At 39.8% G+C, this 19,889-nt stretch overlaps 1 pseudogene; it reads left to right on the forward strand.

Moving 5' to 3' along the window:
* LOC140617391 (cationic amino acid transporter 3 pseudogene) overlaps positions 1 to 8,024 on the forward strand; it is a 25,686-nt pseudogene extending 17,662 nt beyond the window's left edge.
* Positions 8,025 to 19,889: the final 11,865 nt, after the last annotated feature.

Here is a 19,889-nt window from a genome sequence, read left to right on the forward strand (position 1 = left end):
AGCTGAGCATCAGGATGGACAATAAGCGCTGATGAAAAGGGGAAGAAGGTTAGAAATAATGGCTTACAAATGGCTTTCTAGATGTTGGGGAAAGCTTTTAGAATAATGTTAAGAAGATATATCATTCCAAGAATGGACAGAAGGAATGAGGAGAGTAACCCTAACAGGGCAAATACATACCCAGGCCACAGGCTCATCCCAGGAAGGGTAAGTCAGGATGTGAGAGCTGAATTAGGAAGGAGGTGATGGGCCTCATGGTCGGGGAAGAATTAGAGTAGGGCTCTGACTAGCTGATTCGGAGATCTGGCCTGAATATAAACCATTGGAATAATCAGATTATTGCATGGAGAAAGAGTATTTCTAGATATGGCATTTGAGGATGATCTTTCTCTTTGTTGTTATAAGGTGGATTTGTAGTACGCTCACTCAGGATTCCCAATCATGGGTTTGTTTTCTTTTCTATAAGATTGCTTGTTCATGTACTTGTTTGGCCTTCTCCTCTTGGAGTCATGTAATTATTTGATTTTCAGATGCTTTGTTCTTTGAGCTGCTTCTCTGGTATCTTCCTATTTTAGTCTGTAAAATATATCTTCAGTAAATTGGAAAGATAGCATGGACCACCCTGCACAACACAATTGAGGGAAACAGAAATTATGAAAAGCATTAGCCCTTTCTGAACCTGCCATTCAGATGGTCCTCCTCTGGGATTCCTGCTCAAGGTCTATGATATGGACTTTAGAAGAGTGTATGATATTTTTTTGAGGTGACTAACCTCAGAGGGGTGGTGTGATTCAAGCACTGTGAAGAACCACTGTTGTGTCTTAGTTGGGAGGGAGGTGGCTGGGGACAGTTCCCCAGAAAGAGAAACCTAGTACAACCATTCTTAGTAACAACTACAGGAGCCTCCAAGGACAGTTGAAGGACCTGAAGGAGAAGAGGAATTGGGAAAAGGAAAAGGAGTTCAGAAGAAACTAGTAGGAGGGGTGCCCCATCTTCCATTGTTTTTCATCCTCTGTCTAGCAGGTATTCCTTCCTTGTATTCTCCATATCCTGAAGATTATATAATTCTGGTTCCCCTTCATGTTAAATCTACTGACTGCTACTGATTTATTAGCCTGTGTACTAGGTCCTCTCATAACATTATCTCCTGCAATTCCTGTGTTGAACCCGCAGTGAACAGAGTGTGGTCAGTCCCTTCCTCAGTCATGGCATCTTCACACCATCACTTCTTGTCAGGCCCCTTTTCAGTTCATTTTATTTTCCTTTTTCATCTTTACCTCTATTCTTGTTTCCCTTACTTACTGGAGACACTTGCTTTGGTATATTTAACAATGTTCTTCCAATCCATGCTCTACATGTATATTTAGATACATTTACCCATTCAACAACTATAGTGCCCAATTGTGTGTGTGTGTGTGTGTTCTTAATTCCACTAAGATTGTGCTTAAGAATGGTGGCACAAGTGACACCCCCACAGCAGTTCATTATGGTTTGTATCTTCTCACTGAATTCTCAAGCTGAGCCAGGGAGGCCAGTCAAGCAGTTTCCTTCTAGATGAGGTAACTGAGGCATAGATGTTAAGCAAATCACTATAGTTTATGTAGCCATGTGAAAGGTCCAGGATTCACATCCAGATTTTGTGTCATAATGATCATTATTCTTATCACTACAGTACCAGGCACTGTCTCTTCCAGAAATAAGATGAGGCATCTGTAGACAACGATGATATTATTTATTATTATCATTATCACTATTATTGCTTGTTTTCAATGCCTGGTCTGACTCAGTAAGCCTGGACCTCCAAGTGTTTAGTAACAAAATGAATGAGAATATCAAATTAGAGTCCTTAGCTTTCAAGGCAAATTATTTGGAATAAAACTCTTTCCATATGTCTGATGAAGGGTAGCTAACAGACTTGAGTTTTAGTGGATGATTTTGGGGCTCGATATCCATAAAGACTAATTGATTATATTGTTTGGGGACTGGATCATTTTCAATTTTACATTTGAGGTAGATGATATTAAGTCCATATTGTGTGCTGGGCTTGTGCTAGGCACTCAGCTACATATCTCACAGGCATCATTTCACTTACACCTCACAACTACCCTATGAGGGATTCACTTTTTCTCCCATTTGACTGTTGTGGAAACTAAAGCCCCAAGAGGTGAACTAATTTGCCCCCTGGGTGTGAGATTGAGTTGAGTTTTGAACCTGAACAGCCTACCTACAGAGCCTTACTCCTAGATACTAAATTGTGCTGCCTTTCTGTAAAGGAAGCTTTTACAATTTATTCCCTTTGAAACTGAGGACAATTTCTTGTCAGGTGGACTGGAGAGCAGTCATGTGATGTAATAGTGGAATAGTATCTCCAGAGGGAGAGAATACGAAATTTATAAATATTACCTAGGTGTCTCTGTTAGGCCTCCTCTGTCTCCTGAAGTAAGAACCTCAGCCTTAGGACATCGTACCTAGGTTATACAGCCTGATCATGATGCTTTTCAAAAAATAGGGATTCTCTAACTAGGCGTAGGTAGTTGGTTGCCTATAATCCAAGACAGACTGATATTTTTAAAGAAAGTGTCCTCAAAAGCAAACAATTCTTTATCACCTTGTATGGCTCATTCCTGCTATGAATGACATGCAGTGAAGGTTTTGTCACAGGTGATGTTCCCTACACACTTTTCACTTTCATTGACTTCTACAAGGAAGGTAATACCATCTACATATTTACTGAGCAAGGTTTTTAAGGTTTGCATGGCTACAAAGTAGCTATCTCAAAGTCATGTAGGCAGGAATTCTGGATTATGGTCTCTTTTAGGTTTTCTTCTCAGTGTGGTCATTTGTTCCACAAATACTTCTTGATCATCTAACTCACAGTTTATTGGCGGAGACAGGAGGCTGATCTGGAATTTTGATACATTAGGATCAATGGCACATGAGGGATCCTGTGTGCTATGAGAGTATATAGGGAGGGCACCACAAGGGTCAAGGGAGGCTTCTTGGGAAAGCACTCTTGAGCTGAGAACTGAAAGTGAAGTGGGGATAGCTAAGCGAAAGGACCAAGAGGGCATTAGAGGCAAGGGAACAGGGTGAGTGTAGAATTTTGCAGCTCGGGTAGGACCTGGGTAGGGGATGAGGCTAGAGGGACAAGTACATTGATACTGTAGAAATGTTCTATTAGGGAAGAACTGACCTGCCTTATGTATCTCACCTACTGATTGGTAAATCATAACATTGGAACTGGTGAGTCGCAAACAAGGAGTCTACATGGATTTATAGACAGAAGGTCTATCCCATAACCCAAAAGTTCCTTTTGATCATCCATAGAGAAGACTTTTCAATTTTGACTTCATCTTTATGTCTTTAAAATCTCTGACAACATTTTGTAAACTTCTCTCAAAACCAAAGCCTCAGTAGGGAGGAGAGTGGGGGCTGCATCACTGTCTCCTGTGTTCTCCATTACTCATTTCTGGACATTGCTGTGAATTTTTCACCCAAAGCCTTGTTCCCCTTGAGGAGAGGACCATTTGAATAGCAGTAGGGAAGGAGGGGATAGGAGGAAGCATATGTTCCATATGTAGCATTTGTTTATTAAGAAAATATATTTAATATTTTCAGACAATGGTTTGTGGGAGTTAGAAAAACTCCTTTTGACAAATTAATAGACAATTATACGCAAGTGCTTTAATACCTACTCACAGAGCAGGGCAGGGTCTCCAGGCCCCTGGAAGCTGCCATCACAGATGGTGCAGGGTGTTTATAAAGCACAGTATGGCCAGTGAGGAGACTGTCTGCAGAAGTCAGCTCACCTTCTCTTTTGGAACCTAGAGAGGGAGGAGACAGAGGAATTATTTTGGTTGTGAGCTGTTGAGCTAGGTGACTTACTTCTTTTCTCCCTATTCATCACATCCTCATAAATGTGCACATAAAAGTTGAGTGAGTTTTTGAGTAGTTGGTTTAGGCGAGGTGTATTGAATGTCAGAATTCACAAAACCACCTTCCTGACTCTTCTCACTTCTCAGTCCTGGACCTGGGGTGGTACTGCCCCCATTTCTCTAGTGTTACCTTCCCAGGCAGCCTGGTCCTTTCCATTTTGCAGGTGATTATGAAGGCCCTGCTCCTTCCTCCCTCCTCCTCTCTTTTCACAGAACACCTGTGGGCCTAGGTGGGTAATGGAAGGGGTGTACTGTACATTCTTGGGCATCAGTACAGATGAATGGATGAGGCAGAATGAGGATAGAGGGGACCAAATCCTGTCTATCTTGACTATCTGATTTTGGGGCTAAGTGTTGTAAGACTGAAGGATCTCTATTTGTATATTAAACTCAGATGATTTTTTAAAAATGAGTCTGTAATTGCAATGAGGCCCACTGGTCCCTGATTTTATGTGTCATAATTCATGTTCAAGCACTGCACACACATCCAGTGTGTAATTTATTGCACAATTTATTCATGCCCTGCTGTGTCTTACAGCTTAATTAGTACACGAAGCTACAGGAATTTGATGAACCCAAATGGGATTATGTCATGTGGTGTGTAAAAAAGAAGAATGTTGAGAGGTATTTGGTACTTTTTCTGTGGAGGAAAACTGAGTTGATCTTTCTATCATGTCCTTTGGTGTCACTTTCTGTGAAATTTGGGCTGCAATATGTGATGTGGTTTCTGAGCTTTGGTTGGTGGGTTGAATAATGGGGTCAGTAAATATTTATTGTCTATTCTGTCTTAGGAATTATGAAGGGTCACCACATACCAGAGGAAATATGAAGCAGCAGCTTTGAAGACTGAGCAACCAATTGAGGCATCCCCAACCCAACTGGGCTTAACGCAGCTTCACTGAACCTGATCTGAGACTCACAGCTCCCCGGGATTGCTACAACTCTAGCTAGAATGCTGTGCCAGGCACTCCGAAGATTTGGTAAAAAGCTGGTGCGCAAACATCCACTGGAGCTACCTGTGGCTGAGACTGCCCCTGCTAGAAGCTTGAGCACTCTGGATTTAGTGGTCCTGGGTGTGGGCAACACCCTGGGTGTAAGTGTATATATTTTGGCTGGGGAGGTGGCTAGAGATCAAGCAGGACCATCTTTTGTGATTTGCATTTTGGTGGCTGGCCTAACTTCAGTGTTGGCTGGGCTGTGCTATGGAGAGATTAGTGCTCGGGTTCCGCATTCTGGCTCTGCATATCTCTACAGCTATGTCACTGTAGGTGAACTCTGGGCTTTCATCACTGGCTGGTTCCTCATCCTCACCACTTTTGCTCACATAGGCATTAGGATCTGGGCCTGGACCTTATTCTTTGACAATCTTTTTGGGAACAAGTTCTCCCTGACCTTGCAGGAGACTTTTTTACCACAAGCTCCTGGTGTTTTTGTAGAAATTCTAGGCTTCATTATTATGTTCCTTCTATTATTGATCATGGAATTGCTGACTCGGAACATTAGGCAGCTTTCTCTGGTTACCAAAATGCTCACTTTGGTGAAAGTATTGGCACTTGGTTTTGTCATCATCTCTGGCTTCCTGAAGGGGGACCTGCACAACTGGAAGCTCACAGAAGACGACTACATAAAGGCTGGACTCAATGACACCTCTAGCTTGGGCCTTCTGGGCTCTGGAGGATTTGTGCCTTTTGGCTTCCAGGGGATTCTCCGTGGATCAGCTACCTGTATCTATGCTTTTACAGGTTTCAACATTATTGTTACCAGGGTTGAATTAGCCCAGAATCCCAAGTGTTCAATCCCCAAAAGCATTATGATTTCCCTGTTCATTTGCTTTTTGGTGTATTTTGGTGTGTCAGTGGCACTTACACTTATGGTGCCTTACTACCAACTTCAACCTGGGAGCGCCTTGCCTGAGGCATTTCTCCATATTGGCTGGGCCCCTGCCTACCACTTTGTAAACGTTGGATTTTTCTGTAGTCTTTCTACCAAAGTCTTTGGCAACATGTTCCCCATACGTCAACAGGTATACATGATGGCAAAGGATGGCCTCCTATTCCCTGTCCTTACCAGGATCCAAACCGGCACATATATGCCCATTCTGGCTACCATGATCATTTTCATTGTTGCAACAATAATGGCATTCTTCCTTGGATTCACTGATCTCTTGGACCTCAGGTCAATTGGGGCTCTGTTAGTTTTCACTCTGCTGGCTTTTATTGTTCTCATCCTCAGGTATCAGCCTGAAAGGAAGAATGGGGGAAAAGAAGCAGAGGTTCTGGGAGAGAATGAGGGAAATGAAATGCAGGTGCAGGAAGAGAATGAGGGAAATGAAGCACAGGTGCAAGAGGAGAATGAGGGAAATGAAGCACAGGTGCAGGAGGAGAGTGAGGGAAATGAAGCAGAAGTGCAGGAGAATAGACCTGCAGCTGAGAGTTTGACTCTGCAGGCACTATTTTTTCCAGGCAATCCCACCCCCACTGCACTCTCTGGCTGGGTTGTCTCTGTTTGCTCCTCACTGCTTGTTCTGCTGCTGACTCTTCTCTGTCTGGTGCTGGCCCGGTGGCCAGTTCTGCTTTCTGGAGACCCAGTGTGGATCACAGTAGTTGTGCTGCTTCTGGTGCTCATCACTGGGATGACTGGGGTCATCTGGAGGCAGCCACAGAGCTCCTCTCCCATTCACTTTAAGGTACCTGGTCTGCCTCTCCTCCCGCTCCTGAGCATCTTTTTGAATATTTACCTTATGATGCAGATGACAGCTGGCACCTGGGCTCTATTTGGTTCCTGGGTCCTGGTTGGATTTGCTATCTACTTTGGTTATGGGATCCGGCACAGCCAGATTCCTTAAACCCACTTCACTTAGGGCAAAAACTATAGATCTTGAACTTAGCGGAGCCAATACATATTTTGTTTGATATCATCACACGAATGCACTCTGGTTACCCTGCACAATAATGGGGAGTGCTCTTGAGCACAGAGATAGCTATGCCTCTCTTGGGATGTTTGTAGAGGAACTCTAATAGTGCTCTTTATTTATTGTGAAGAATTTTTCTTTTCTCTCTTTCTCTCGTCTACTTTTCAGTTGTGTTTCTACTATATACTGGCTTTTAAAAAAGTTCTTATTGAAAGAACTATAGGGGGATGCCTTGGTGGCTCAGCAGTTAAGAGTCTGCCTTTGGCTCAAGGTGTGATCCTGGAATCCCAGGATCGAGTCCCACATTGGGCTCCCTGCATGGAATCTGCTTCTCCCTCTTCCTGTGTCTCTGCCTCTCTCTCTCTGTGTCTCTCATGAATAAATAAATAAAATCTTATGAAAATGAAAGTTCAGAAAGAGATGTGGGTAGCTTAGTTTGTTCAGTGTACAATTCTTGATTTTGGCTCTAGTCTTTTTTTGTTTTGTTTTGTTTGTTTGTTTGTTTGGCTCCAGTCTTAATCTCAGAATCCTGAGATTGAGACCCACGTCAGTCTCAATATCCAGTGTGGAGCCTGCTTAAGATTCCCTGTCCCTCTGCCACTCCTCTCACTGATGCTCACTTTCTGTCTCTCTCTCTCCTTCATTCATAAATAAATAAATAAATAAATAAACAAACAAATAAATAAATCTATCTTTAAAAAATAAAAGCTAAAATACATGCTTTTCTTTGGGTTAATGTCCAGTAGTAGAAATACTGATATTTCTATATTTTTGGGCGGAGCTTCTATACTGATTTCCATAGTGGCATTATGAAATACATCCCATCAGCAGTGCATGAGGGTTCCCTTTTCTTCATAGCCTCACCAACATTTCTTAATTTTAATTTCTTTTTTATTTTAGTTATTGTGACAGTTATAGTGTTATCTTATTTAGTTTTAATTTATATTTCCATGATAATTAGTGACATTGAGCATCTTTCATGTGTCTGTTGCCTATCTGACATGTCTTTTTGAGATAAATGTTGATTCAGGTTCTCTACCCATTTTTTAATGTATTATTTGTGTTTCTTTGGTGTTGAGTTATGCAAGGCCTTTATGTACTTTGGACATCAACCCCTTGTTGTATATATCCAACAATATATTTGCAATATTTTCTCCCATTATATACTTCACCTTTTATTTTGTTGGTAGTTTCCTTTTCTGTGCAAAAAGTTTTATTTGTATGAATTCAAAAATATATATGCACTCCTATGTTTATTTACAATAGCCAAGGATATGAAGCATCCCGAGTATCCATTGAAAGACTAATTGATGATAAAGAAAATGTGGTACAGATATATGTGAAAATAATCACATATATGTATACATATGTGAGATTGTGATGTTACATGGAATAATAGATCAGAGAAACATAAATACCACGTAATTTCACTCATGTGTGTACTTAAGAAATAAACATAAATAGAAGAGACAGATGAAGAAAAACCACCCCAGACTCTTAAATACAAGGAAGAAACCCGTGTTTGCCAATGAGGAGGAGGTAGGGGATGGGTGAAATAGATAAAGGAGTTAAAAATACACTTTTCAGGATGAGCTCTGAGATATATATATATAATTGTTGAATGATTATATTGCACATTTGCACACCTGAGAATAAAATAACAACACCATATGTTAATTATATTTCAATTAAAAAATAAAAGAAATAAAAAAAAGAAAAAATGAAATATGATCGCTGTCTTTAAGGGGCTTATATTCTACTACAAGGGGTAAAGCACAGCTGCAAAGCAAGGTCAAAAGTATTGTCATAAATAATATGTAAATAATGTCCTGGGAATTCAAAGTGGAAGATGATCACTTGTGACTGTCACAGTGGCGAGAGTTGACTGGTAAAATCAGAGAAGACTTTGTAGAGAAATGCCACTTAAATTGGCTTTCTCCAGGGAAAGATAGAATTTCTACACATGGGTTTCATGGGGAAATTCTAGGCAGAAAGAACACCAGGAAAAGCACAGGAAAATGAAGCAGTGTTCAAATCACACTGAGCAGAGTGTGTCTTCATGGAGAGGGGGCAACAAAAAATGCACAGGTGGATTGGAGTCAGAGCTTTCCTCTGAGCACAAAGCACTCTGGCTTTGAACCCACTGCCCGTGCTGAAAATCCCTGGGGCTGGTTCTCCTTCTAATTGGTCATGTCAGTATTCTTCAATAATAAAATTGTTGCACTGTTGTCTGCTTTTATCTACCTGCTCGGAAATTGCACAGCTCAGAGCCATGTGTCCTGGGTCCTGTTCTAGTTTTCACTACTAACTAGCATTGTGACCTTGGACAAACCACTTAGGGCCTTCCATGCTCTGCTTACTTATCTGTAACACCAGAGGTCAGAACTATTTGTAAAGTTCCATTTGCTTACAAAGCTGTAGTATTTCATCTGGTTCTTCTGTCCTATTAGTCTCTCAACCAGGTCTCTCAACTGCATGTGATTTGAACCAACATCCTGCCTACTTTTCAGTACAACCCATTGTTGGATCTGTAGAGGTCCAATAAATAACACTCTATTTCTACCTCCTGTGTTTGAACTAATTGATAATCAAGATATAGAAATAGATGGTTAAGCCCTCAGCTTTATATAGACAGCCTAATTGGCTCCTTAATCTTGCATCACTCACATGAATATACTCCTCATCACAAGTAGTGCTGAGCAACCTCTGCCTCCTAGCACAGGAAAGAGCCTACTTTTATTAGATTTCTTGTGTGTGAGCAGGTTGGAAAGCATGTGCCCTGTGGGTAATTTGGTTCTGGATAAAAAACAAAACAAAACAAGTAAAACAAAAACCAACAAAATATTAGAAGGGGCTGAGCTGATCATGCTCAGTGATGTCTCTTCAGGTCACTAATCATAGTGAGAAAACAGTCAGAGAGAAGTCAAGAATATTACTCTACTCATTAGTGCTCAAACTTCATCAGATGCCACTTCACATGGAAGGCTTGTGAAAATACAGATTTCTGGGTTCTGTCCCCAGTTTTGTAATTCAGTAGTTCTGGGTGAAGCCCAGATCTTGTCCTTCTAACAAGTTCCGAGATGATGCTGGTTCTCCTGGGACCACACTTTTAAATTAAAAATTTCAAATACATTTGAAAATGCTATAGGAGGCAGGATGGTGGAAAAGTGTGGGACCTCCTTTCATCTGATCCCTTGAATTTAGCTAGTTAACTATGAAAGCATTCTGAACACCCATGAATTCAAACTGGATGTCGAAAAAAAATATCTGGAACTTAACAAGTAGAAAAGTGACCACATTTTGCAAGGTAGGAGGTGCATAGAAGTGAATTTGAGGGGATATATTGGAAGGTAAATGGCAGGGAGCGGGTAGCCTGTGTAAGCTGGCTAATGAAAAGTGATTACAACCCCCTAGGGCAAAATCGTCACCCTTGGACATCTGCTCCAGTGGGAGACATCACTGCCTGAAGGAGCTCAGGTGTTGAAATAGGCAGAATTCTAGGTGGGACAGTGTGGTCTCAGGATCCCTGGAGTCACAGAATTAACAAAGGTGCCTGAACTGGTGGAATTCCCAAGCAGTGGAACAGAGAAACTAGTTAGGGTTGGCCAGCCCAGGATGGGGCTCTCAAGACTGATTGCCATAGACCGGTAGCTGGGATGATCTGGTGATTGCTCTCTACCAGGGGAACGTGTAGAGGACTGGAACACAGGGATCCTCTGCCATTCACAAGGAGAGATAGACCAGGTGAATGCATGACCTGACAACAGCTCTCAGGGTGGGGTCCCTATAGGAGATGGTGCTGGGAGGCCCTCTATCTTCCAGAAGGGGCAGGGCTAGTATGCATTGGATCTGGCAAACTTTCTCAGTCCCAGCACCCTACAATGTACATCAAGGTGAGACACCCCAACTTCCCCTGAGAGGATCAGTGTGGGCAAGCACCAAAGAAATCTGCAGACTGGCACACACAAAAGTGAAGACCATTTATCCCTGTGGGTTTACTAAAGAGAGAGGACCCAAATTTTTTGGCTCTGAAGCTGGATTAGCCTAGCCATTTTACTTATGATCCTCTAAAGAGGTGCAGAAAGTCTTCAGGGAACAAAAGCCACAGTGAAGACCAGCTTATACTGCACCTGGCCCCTGGCAAGGAGAGTGCAACTCTGCTCAGGCAAAGACACCTGAAAAGCAGTGCAACAGGCCCTTCCCCCAGAAGACCAACTGGAAAAACTAGTGTACAGCAAATTTACACTCCCCACAAGGCTGTAAAACTCCAATGCTAATGGAAAATAGTACATAGAATCCAAAGATATTTCTCATGATTCATTTATCTCTCAATTTAAGTTTTTCCACTTTTTTCCTTTATTCCCTTTTCAAATGGTTGCTTATTTTAGCAACTCTTTATTTTTGTCTTTTTTTAAACTTTCACTTTTTACTCTTCTATTTTATAGATATATACTTTATTTTTGGCTTCTTTTCACTCTATTCAATTATATATGTGTAAATATATATATTTACATATATATGTAAGTTTTGCTTTCTTTACAATTTTGTGATTTAGTGTCATCTAGCACACAGCCCAAAATATAATCAGGAATAGGTGGGTTACCCTGTTTTGACCACCCTATGAGATTATATTCTCTCATATCTCTTTTTATTTTTCTATTTTTTTTTTGTTTTTCTTTCAGATCTCATAAGATTTATCTAGTGTGTATTTTGATTGGGTCATGGTTTATGTTTTTTATTCTGGTCACTCATTCATCCATTCTTCTCTGGACAAAATGGCTAGAAGGAGGAATTAACAACTAAAGAAAGAATGAGAGGTAGTACTCTCTGCCACGGATCTAATGGATATGAATTTAAGTAAAATGTCAGAAATGGAATTCAAAAATAATAGTGAAAGGGAATAGAAGGGAAGGGAGAAGAAATGGACACGAAATATCAGAAAGGGAAACAGAACATGAAGACTCCTAACTCTGGGAAATGAACTAGGGGTGGTGGAAGGGGAGGAGGACGGGGGGTGAGAGTGAATGGGTGATGGGCACTGAGGGGGGCACTTGACGGGATGAGCACTGGGTGTTATTCTGTATGTTGGCAAGTTGAACACCAATAAAAAATAAATTTATTGTTAAAACAATAATAAAAAAATTGAAAAAAGAAATGGAATTCAGGATAACAATTATAAAGTTACTAGCTCGGTTTGGAAAAAGTATAAAACACACTAAAGAATCTTGGTGCAGAAATGAGATCAAATCAGGCCAAAAGTACCCTAACTGAGATGGAGTCTAAATGAATGCTCTAACAGCTAATGTAAATGAGGCAGAAGAGAGAGTAAGAGACAGAAGACAAATTGATTGAAAGGAAGGAAGCTAAGGAAAAGAGAGAAAAGAAATTAATAGCCCCAAGGAAAGGCTCAAGAGATAAATGGTGCCATGAAATAAAAACCACATCAGAATTATTGGTATTCCTGAGGGTGAAGGCGGAGGGTGGAGACAGAGGTTATATTTGAGAAAATCCAAGAGGAGAACTTCCCTAATCTGGGGAAGAAAATAGGCTTCATATACAAAAGGTAGAGAGGCTCCCTCTCAAAAATCAATAAAAATAGATTAATACACCAACCTACAACACTGAAGTTTGCAAATTTCAGAGGTAAAGAGAAAATCCTGAAAAGAGATTGAGATGAGATTCCTAACATACAGAGGGAAAAATACTAGTTTGACATCAGACCTATCCACAGACCTAGAAGTCAAAAAGGGCTGGCATGATATATTCACAGTAATAATTGAGAAAAACATGCAACCAAGAATATTTTATCTAACAAGTCTGTCATTCATAATGAAAGGAGAGATGAAGAGTTTCCAGGACAGACAGAAACTGAAAGAATATGTGGCCACCAAGCCAGCCCATGCAAGAAATATTAAGAGGAATCTTGTAAGCAAAGAGGGAGTCCAAGAGTAACATAGGCCAGAAAGAAACAGAGACAATCTACGGTAACAGGGACATTACAGATAATACAATGGCATTAAATTGATATCTTTCAATAGTTACTCTGAATGTAAATGGGCCAAATACTCCAATTACCAGGCTGGATAAAAAAGCAAGACCCATCTATTTGCTCTCTACAAGAAACTCATTTAAGACCTAAAGATGCAATCAGACTGAAAACGAGGTGATGGAGGACATTTACCATGCAAATGGACCTCAAAAGAAAGCTGGGGTAGCAATCCTCATACGAGATAAATTAGATTTTAAACCAAAGACTGTAGTAAGAGATGAAAACGGATGCTATAACATAACTTAAGTGTCTATCCAACAAGAAGATCTAACAATTATAAATATTAATGCTCCTAATTTGGAAGCAGACAATTATATCAACCAATTAATAATGAACTAAGAAACACATTGATAATAGTACATTAATAGTAGGGGACTTCAACACCCCACTCACAGCGATGGATAGATTATCTAAGCAGAACTTCAACAAAGAAACAAGGGCTTTCAATGACACATTGCTAGTTGGACTTCATAGATATATGCAGAACATTCCATCCTAAGGCAACAGAATACACATTCTTGTGGACTGCACATGGAACAGTCTCCAGAATAAATCACATATAAGGTCACAAATCAGGTCTCAACTGATAACAAAAGATTCAGATTATTCTTTGCATATATTCAGACAACAATACTTCGAAACTAGAACTCAAACACAAGAGAAATTTGGAAGGAACTCAAATATTTGGAGGTTAAAGAACATCCTACTAAAGAATGAATGGGTTAATCAGGAAACTAAAGAAGAATTAAAAATATTCGTGCAACACAAAGAGATGGAAAAACATTCCATGCTCATGGATTGGCAGAATTAATATTGTGAAAATGTCAATGTTACCCAGGGCAATTTACACGTTTAATGCAATCCCTATCAAAATACCATGGACTTTCTTCAGAGAGTTAGAACAAATTATTTTAAGATTTGTGTGGAATCAGAAAAGACCCCAAATAGCCAGGGGAATATTAAAAAGGAAAACCATATCTGGGGGCATCACAATGCCAGATTTCAGGTTGTCCTACAAAGCTGTGGTCATCAAGACAGTGTGGTACTGGCACAAAAACAGACACATAGTTCAATGGAACAGAATAGAGAACCCAGAAGTGGACCCTGAACATTATGGTCAACTAATATTCGATAAAGGAGGAAAGACTATCCACTGGAAGAGAGACAGTCTCTTCAATAAATGGTGCTGGGAAAATTGGACATCCACATGCAGAAGAATGAAACCTGGCCACTCTCTTGCACCATACACAAAGATAAACTCAAAATGGATGAAAGATCTAAATGTGAGACAAGATTCCATCAAAATCATAGAGAAGAACACAGGCAACACCCTTTTTGAACTCAGCCACAGTAACTTCTTGCAAGATACATCCACGAAGGCAAAAGAAACAAAAAAAAATGAACTATTGGGACTTCATCAAGATAAGAAGCTTTTGCACAGCAAAGGATACAGTCAACAAAACTCAAAGACAACCTACAGAATGGGAGAAGATATTTGCAAATGACGTATCAGATAAAGGGGTAGTTTCCAAGATCTATAAAGAACTTATTAAACTCAACACCAAAGAAACAAACAATCCAATCATGAAATGGGCAAAAGACATGAAGAGAAATCTGATAGAGGAAGACATAGACATGGCCAACATGCACATGAGAAAATGCTCTGCATCACTTGCCATCAGGGAAATACAAATCAAAACCACAATGAGATACCACCTCACACCAGTGAGAATGAGGGAAATTAACAAGGCAGGAAGCCACAAATGTTGGAGAGGATGCGGAGAAAAGAGAACCCTCTTACACTGTTGGTGGGAATGTCAACTGGTGCAGCCACTCTGGAAACTGTGTGGAGGTTCCTCAAAGAGTTAAAAATAGATCTTCCCTACAATCCAGCAATTGCACTGTTGGGGATTTACCCGAAAGATGCAGATGCAATGAAATGCCGGGACACCTGCACCCCGATGTTTATAGCAGCGATGTCCACAATAGCCAAACTGTGGGAGGAGCCTCAGTGTCCATCAAAATATGAATGGATAAAGAAGATGTGGTTTATGTAAACAAAGGAATATTACTCAGCCGTTAGAAATGACAAATTCCCACCATTTGCTTCAACGTGGATGGAACTGGAGGGTATTATGCTGAGTGAAGTAAGTCAATCGGAGAAGGACAAACAGTGTATGTTCTCATTCATTTGGAGAATATAAATAATAGTGAAAGGGAATATAAGGGAAGGGAGAAGAAATGTGTGGGAAATATCAGAAAGAGAGACAGAACATAAAGACTCCTAACTCTGGGAAACGAACTAGGGGTGGTGGAAGGGGAGGAGGGCGGGGTGTGGGGGTGAATGGGTGACGGGCACTGAGGGGGGCACTTGACGGGATGAGCACCGGGTGTTATTCGGTATGTTGGCAAATTGAAAACCAATAAAAAATAAATTTATTATTAAAAAAAGGATTCTGTTTTTTGGCATTTTATGTTGTCTGTTTAGACATCCACATGGGCTTGTCAAGCAGGTGTTTTGATTTTTAAAAAAAAGTTTCTTACCATTTTCCAATAAGATAAGAATCATTTGACTAAACTTTAGGTTGGTAGCTGAAATAATTCAAATGCCTATCTTTATATTGATTTAGCAATTTGAGGTACATGTACATATCTGTAAGTCACGTAAAACATATTAATTTAAATGTAGTGCTTTTTTTCTATGTCTTACAAAACAATTTTATTCATTAGGAATTCTGTTTTTTCTATAGAACACTTCTGAAAGAAATTGAGGAAGACATAAAGAGATGGAAAAATATTCCATGCTCATGGATTGGCAGAATTAATATTGTGAAAATGTCAATGTTACCCAGGGCAATTTACACGTTCAATGCAATCCCTATCAAAATACCATGGACTTTCTTCAGAGTTGGAACAAATTATTTTAAGATTTGTGTGGAATCAGAAAAGACCCTGAATAGCCAGGGGAATATTAAAAAGGAAAACCATATCTGGGGGCATCACAATGCCAGATTTCAGGTTGTCCTACAAAGCTGTGGTCATCAAGACAGTGTGGTACTGGCACAAAAACAGACACATAGTTCAATGGAACAGAATAGAGAACCCAGAAGTGGACCCTGAATATTATGGTCAACTAATATTCGATAAAGGAGGAAAGACTATCCACTGGAAGAGAGACAGTGTCTTTAATAAATGCTGCTGGGAAAATTGGACATCCACATGCAGAAGAATGAAATCTGGCCACTCTCTTGCACCATACACAAAGATAAACTCAAAATGGATGAAAGATCTAAATGTGAGACAAGATTCCATCCAAATCCTAGAGGAGAACACAGGCAACACCCTTTTTGAACTCAGCCACAGTAACCTCTTGCAAGATACATCCATGAAGGCAAGGGAAACAAAAACAAAGTGAACTATTGGGACTTCATCAAGATAAGAAGCTTTTGCACAGCAAAGGATACAGTCAACAAAACTCAAAGACAACCTACAGAATGGGAGAAGATATTTGCAAATGACGTATCAGATAAAGGGGTAGTTTCCAAGATCTATAAAGAACTTATTAAACTCAACACCAAAGAAACAAACAATCCAATCATGAAATGGGCAAAAGACATGAACAGAAATCTCACAGAGGAAGACATAGACATGGCCAACACGCACATGAGAAAATGCTCTGCATCACTTGCCATCAGGGAAATACAAATGAAAACCACAATGAGATACCACCTCACACCAGTGAGAATGGGGAAAATTAACAAGGCAGGAAGCCACAAATGTTGGAGAGGATACGGAAAAAAGGGAACCCTCCTGCACTGTTGGTGGGAATGTGAACTGGTGCAGCCACTCTGGAAAACTGTGTGGAGGTTCCTCAAAGAGTTGAAATTAGATCTGCCCTATGACCCAGCAATTGCACTGTTGGGGATTTATACCAAAGATACAGATGCAATGAAATGCCGAGACACCTGCACCTTGGTGTTTATAGCAGCAATGTCCACAATAGCCAAACTGTGGAAGGAGCCTCGGTGTCCATTAAAAGATGAATGGATAAAGAAGATGTGGTTTCTGTATACAATGGAATATTACTCAGCCGTTAGAAATGACAAATTCCCACCATTTGCTTCAACGTGGATGGAACTGGAGGGTATTATGCTGAGTGAAATGAGTCAATCGGAGAAGGACAAACATTATATGTTCTCATTCATTTGGGGAATATAAATAATAGTGAAAGGGAATAGAAAGGAAGGGAGAAGAAATGGTAGGAAATATCAGAAAGGTAGACAGAACATAAAGACTCCTAACTCTGGGAAACGAACTAGGGGTGGTGGAAGGGGAGGAGGGTGGGGGGTGGGGGTGAATGGGTGATGGGCACTGAGGGGGGCACTTGACGGGATGAGCACTGGGTGTTATTCTGTATGTTGGCAAACTGAACACCAATAAAAAATAAATTTATTAATAAAAATATTCATGCAAACTAATGAAAACAAAAGCACAACTGTTCAAAACCCTTGGGATACAGAAAGGCAGTCCTAAGAGGGAAGTACATTTCAATATGAGGTGCTCTCTAAAAATTAGAAAAATCTCAAATACACTAGCTAACCTTACACCTAAAGGAGCTGGAGAAAGAATAGCAAATAAAGCCTAAACCAAACCGGAGAAGAGAAATAATAAAGATTAGAGCAGAAATCAATGAAATAGAAACCAGAAGGACAGTAGAACAGATCAATGAAACTAGGAGCTAATCTTTTAAAGAATTAATAAGATAGATAAACCCCTAGGCAGAATTATCAAAAAGAAGAGAGAAAGGACCCAAATTAATAAAATCATGAATGACAGAGAAAAGATCATGACCAATGCTAAGGAAATAGAAATGATTTTAAGCACATATTATGAGCAATGCCAATTAGGCAATCTAGAAGAAGTGGATACATTCCTGGAAACTTATTAACTACCAAAACTGAAAAAGGAAGAAATAGAAAACCTGAACAGACCCATAACCAGCAAGAAAATTGAAGTAGTCATCATAAACCTCCCAAAAAACAAGAGCCCAGGGCCAGATAGCTTCCCAGGGGAATCCTACCAAATATTTAAAGAAGAAATAACACTTATTCTAATAAAGCTGTTTCAAAAAATATAAATGGAAGGAAGATTCCCAAACTTGTTCTCTGAGTCCACAATTATGTTGGTCCCCAAACCAGGCAAAGAACCCATCAAAAAGGTCAAATACAGATCTACATCGCTGATGAACATGGATATCAAAATACTCACCAAGATACTAGCCAATAGGATCCAACAGTATATTAAAAGGATTATTTACCATGACCAAGTGGGATTTATTCCTGGGATGGAAGGGTGTTTCAACATTCACAAATCAAACAACATGATAAAACACATCAATAAAAGAAAAGACAAGAGCCAAATGATCATTTCAATTGATACAGAAGGAGCATTTGACAAAATACAGCATCCTTTCTTGATTAAGACTCTTCAAAGTATAGGGATAGAGGTAACATACCTCAATATCTTAAAAGCCATCTATGAAAAGCCCTCAGCAAATATCACTTTCAACGGGGAAAACCTGAGAGCTTTACCCCTTAGGTCAGGAACACAACAAGGATGCCCATTCTCACCACTGTTGTACAACCTAGTACTACAAGTCCTAGCCTCAGCAATCAGAAGAAAAAGAAAGAAAGAAAGAAAGAAAGAAAGAAAGAAAGAAAGAAAGAAAGAAAGAAAGAAAGAAAGAAAAGAAAGAAAGAAAGAAAGAAAGAAAGAAAGAAAGAAAGAAAGAAAGAAAGAAAGAAAGAAAGAAAGGAAGGAAGGAAGAAAGAAAGAAAGGGCATTCGAACTTGCAAAAAAGAAGTCAAACTCTCACTCATCACAGATGACATGATACTGTATATGGAAAAGTCAAAAGACTCCATCTCAAAACTCATACAGGAATTCGTCAACGTGGCAGGATACAAAATCAATGCATAGAAATCAGTTGCATCTTTATACACTAACAATGAGACAGAAGAAACAGAAATTAAGGAATTGATCCTATTTATGACTGCATCAAAAATCATAAGATACCAAGGAATGAACCTAACCAAAAAGTAAAGGATCTATACTCTAGAAACTACAGAATACTTATGAAAGAAATTAAGGAAGACACAAAAAGATGTAAAAATATTCCCTGCTCATGAATTGAAAGGATAATATGGTTATAATGTCTATGCTACCCAGAGCAATCTACATATTCAATGCAATCCCTATCAAAATACCATCAACATTTTTCACATAGTTGGAACAAATAACTCTAAGAGTTTCATGGAACCAAAAAAGACCCTGAGTAGACAAAGGAATGTTGAAAAAGAAAAACAAAGCTGGGGGCATCATAATGCCTTACTTCAAGGTATATTACAAACCCATGATCATCAAGACCCCGTGGTATTGGCACAGAAACAGACACATAGATCAATGCAACTGAATAGAGAACCAAGAAATGAATCCTCAACTTTATGGCCAAGAAATCTTCAACAAAGCAGGAAAGACTATCCCATGAAAAAAAGACATTCTCTTCAAGAAATAGTGTTGTGAATATTGGACAGCCAAATGTACAAGAATGAAACTGGACCATTTTCTTACATCACACTCAAAGATGAACTCAAAATAGATGAAAGATCTAACTGTGAGACAGGAATCCATCAAAATCCTACAGAAGCACACAGGCAGCAACCTTTTTGACCTTAGCCATGGCAACTTCTTACAAGACATAACTCTAAAGGCAAGAGAAACAAGCACAAAAATGAACTATTGGGACTTCATCAAGAAAAAAAGTTTCTGTAAGGCAAAAGAAACAGTCAACAAAACTAAAAGGCAACCAGTGTGGGCCTGGAAACTGGAAATAGGTGTCCTGTGGGTTTCCTGCTTTCCCTTTGGCATTCTAGAGCTCTATAATCTAGAGAACTTGGATCTGGGTCCTTGGAAGAAAGGAATAGAATGGTGGTGT

Source organism: Canis lupus, chromosome 25, assembly GCF_048164855.1.
Source record: "Canis lupus baileyi chromosome 25, mCanLup2.hap1, whole genome shotgun sequence".
NCBI classification, from domain to species: Eukaryota; Metazoa; Chordata; class Mammalia; order Carnivora; family Canidae; genus Canis; species Canis lupus.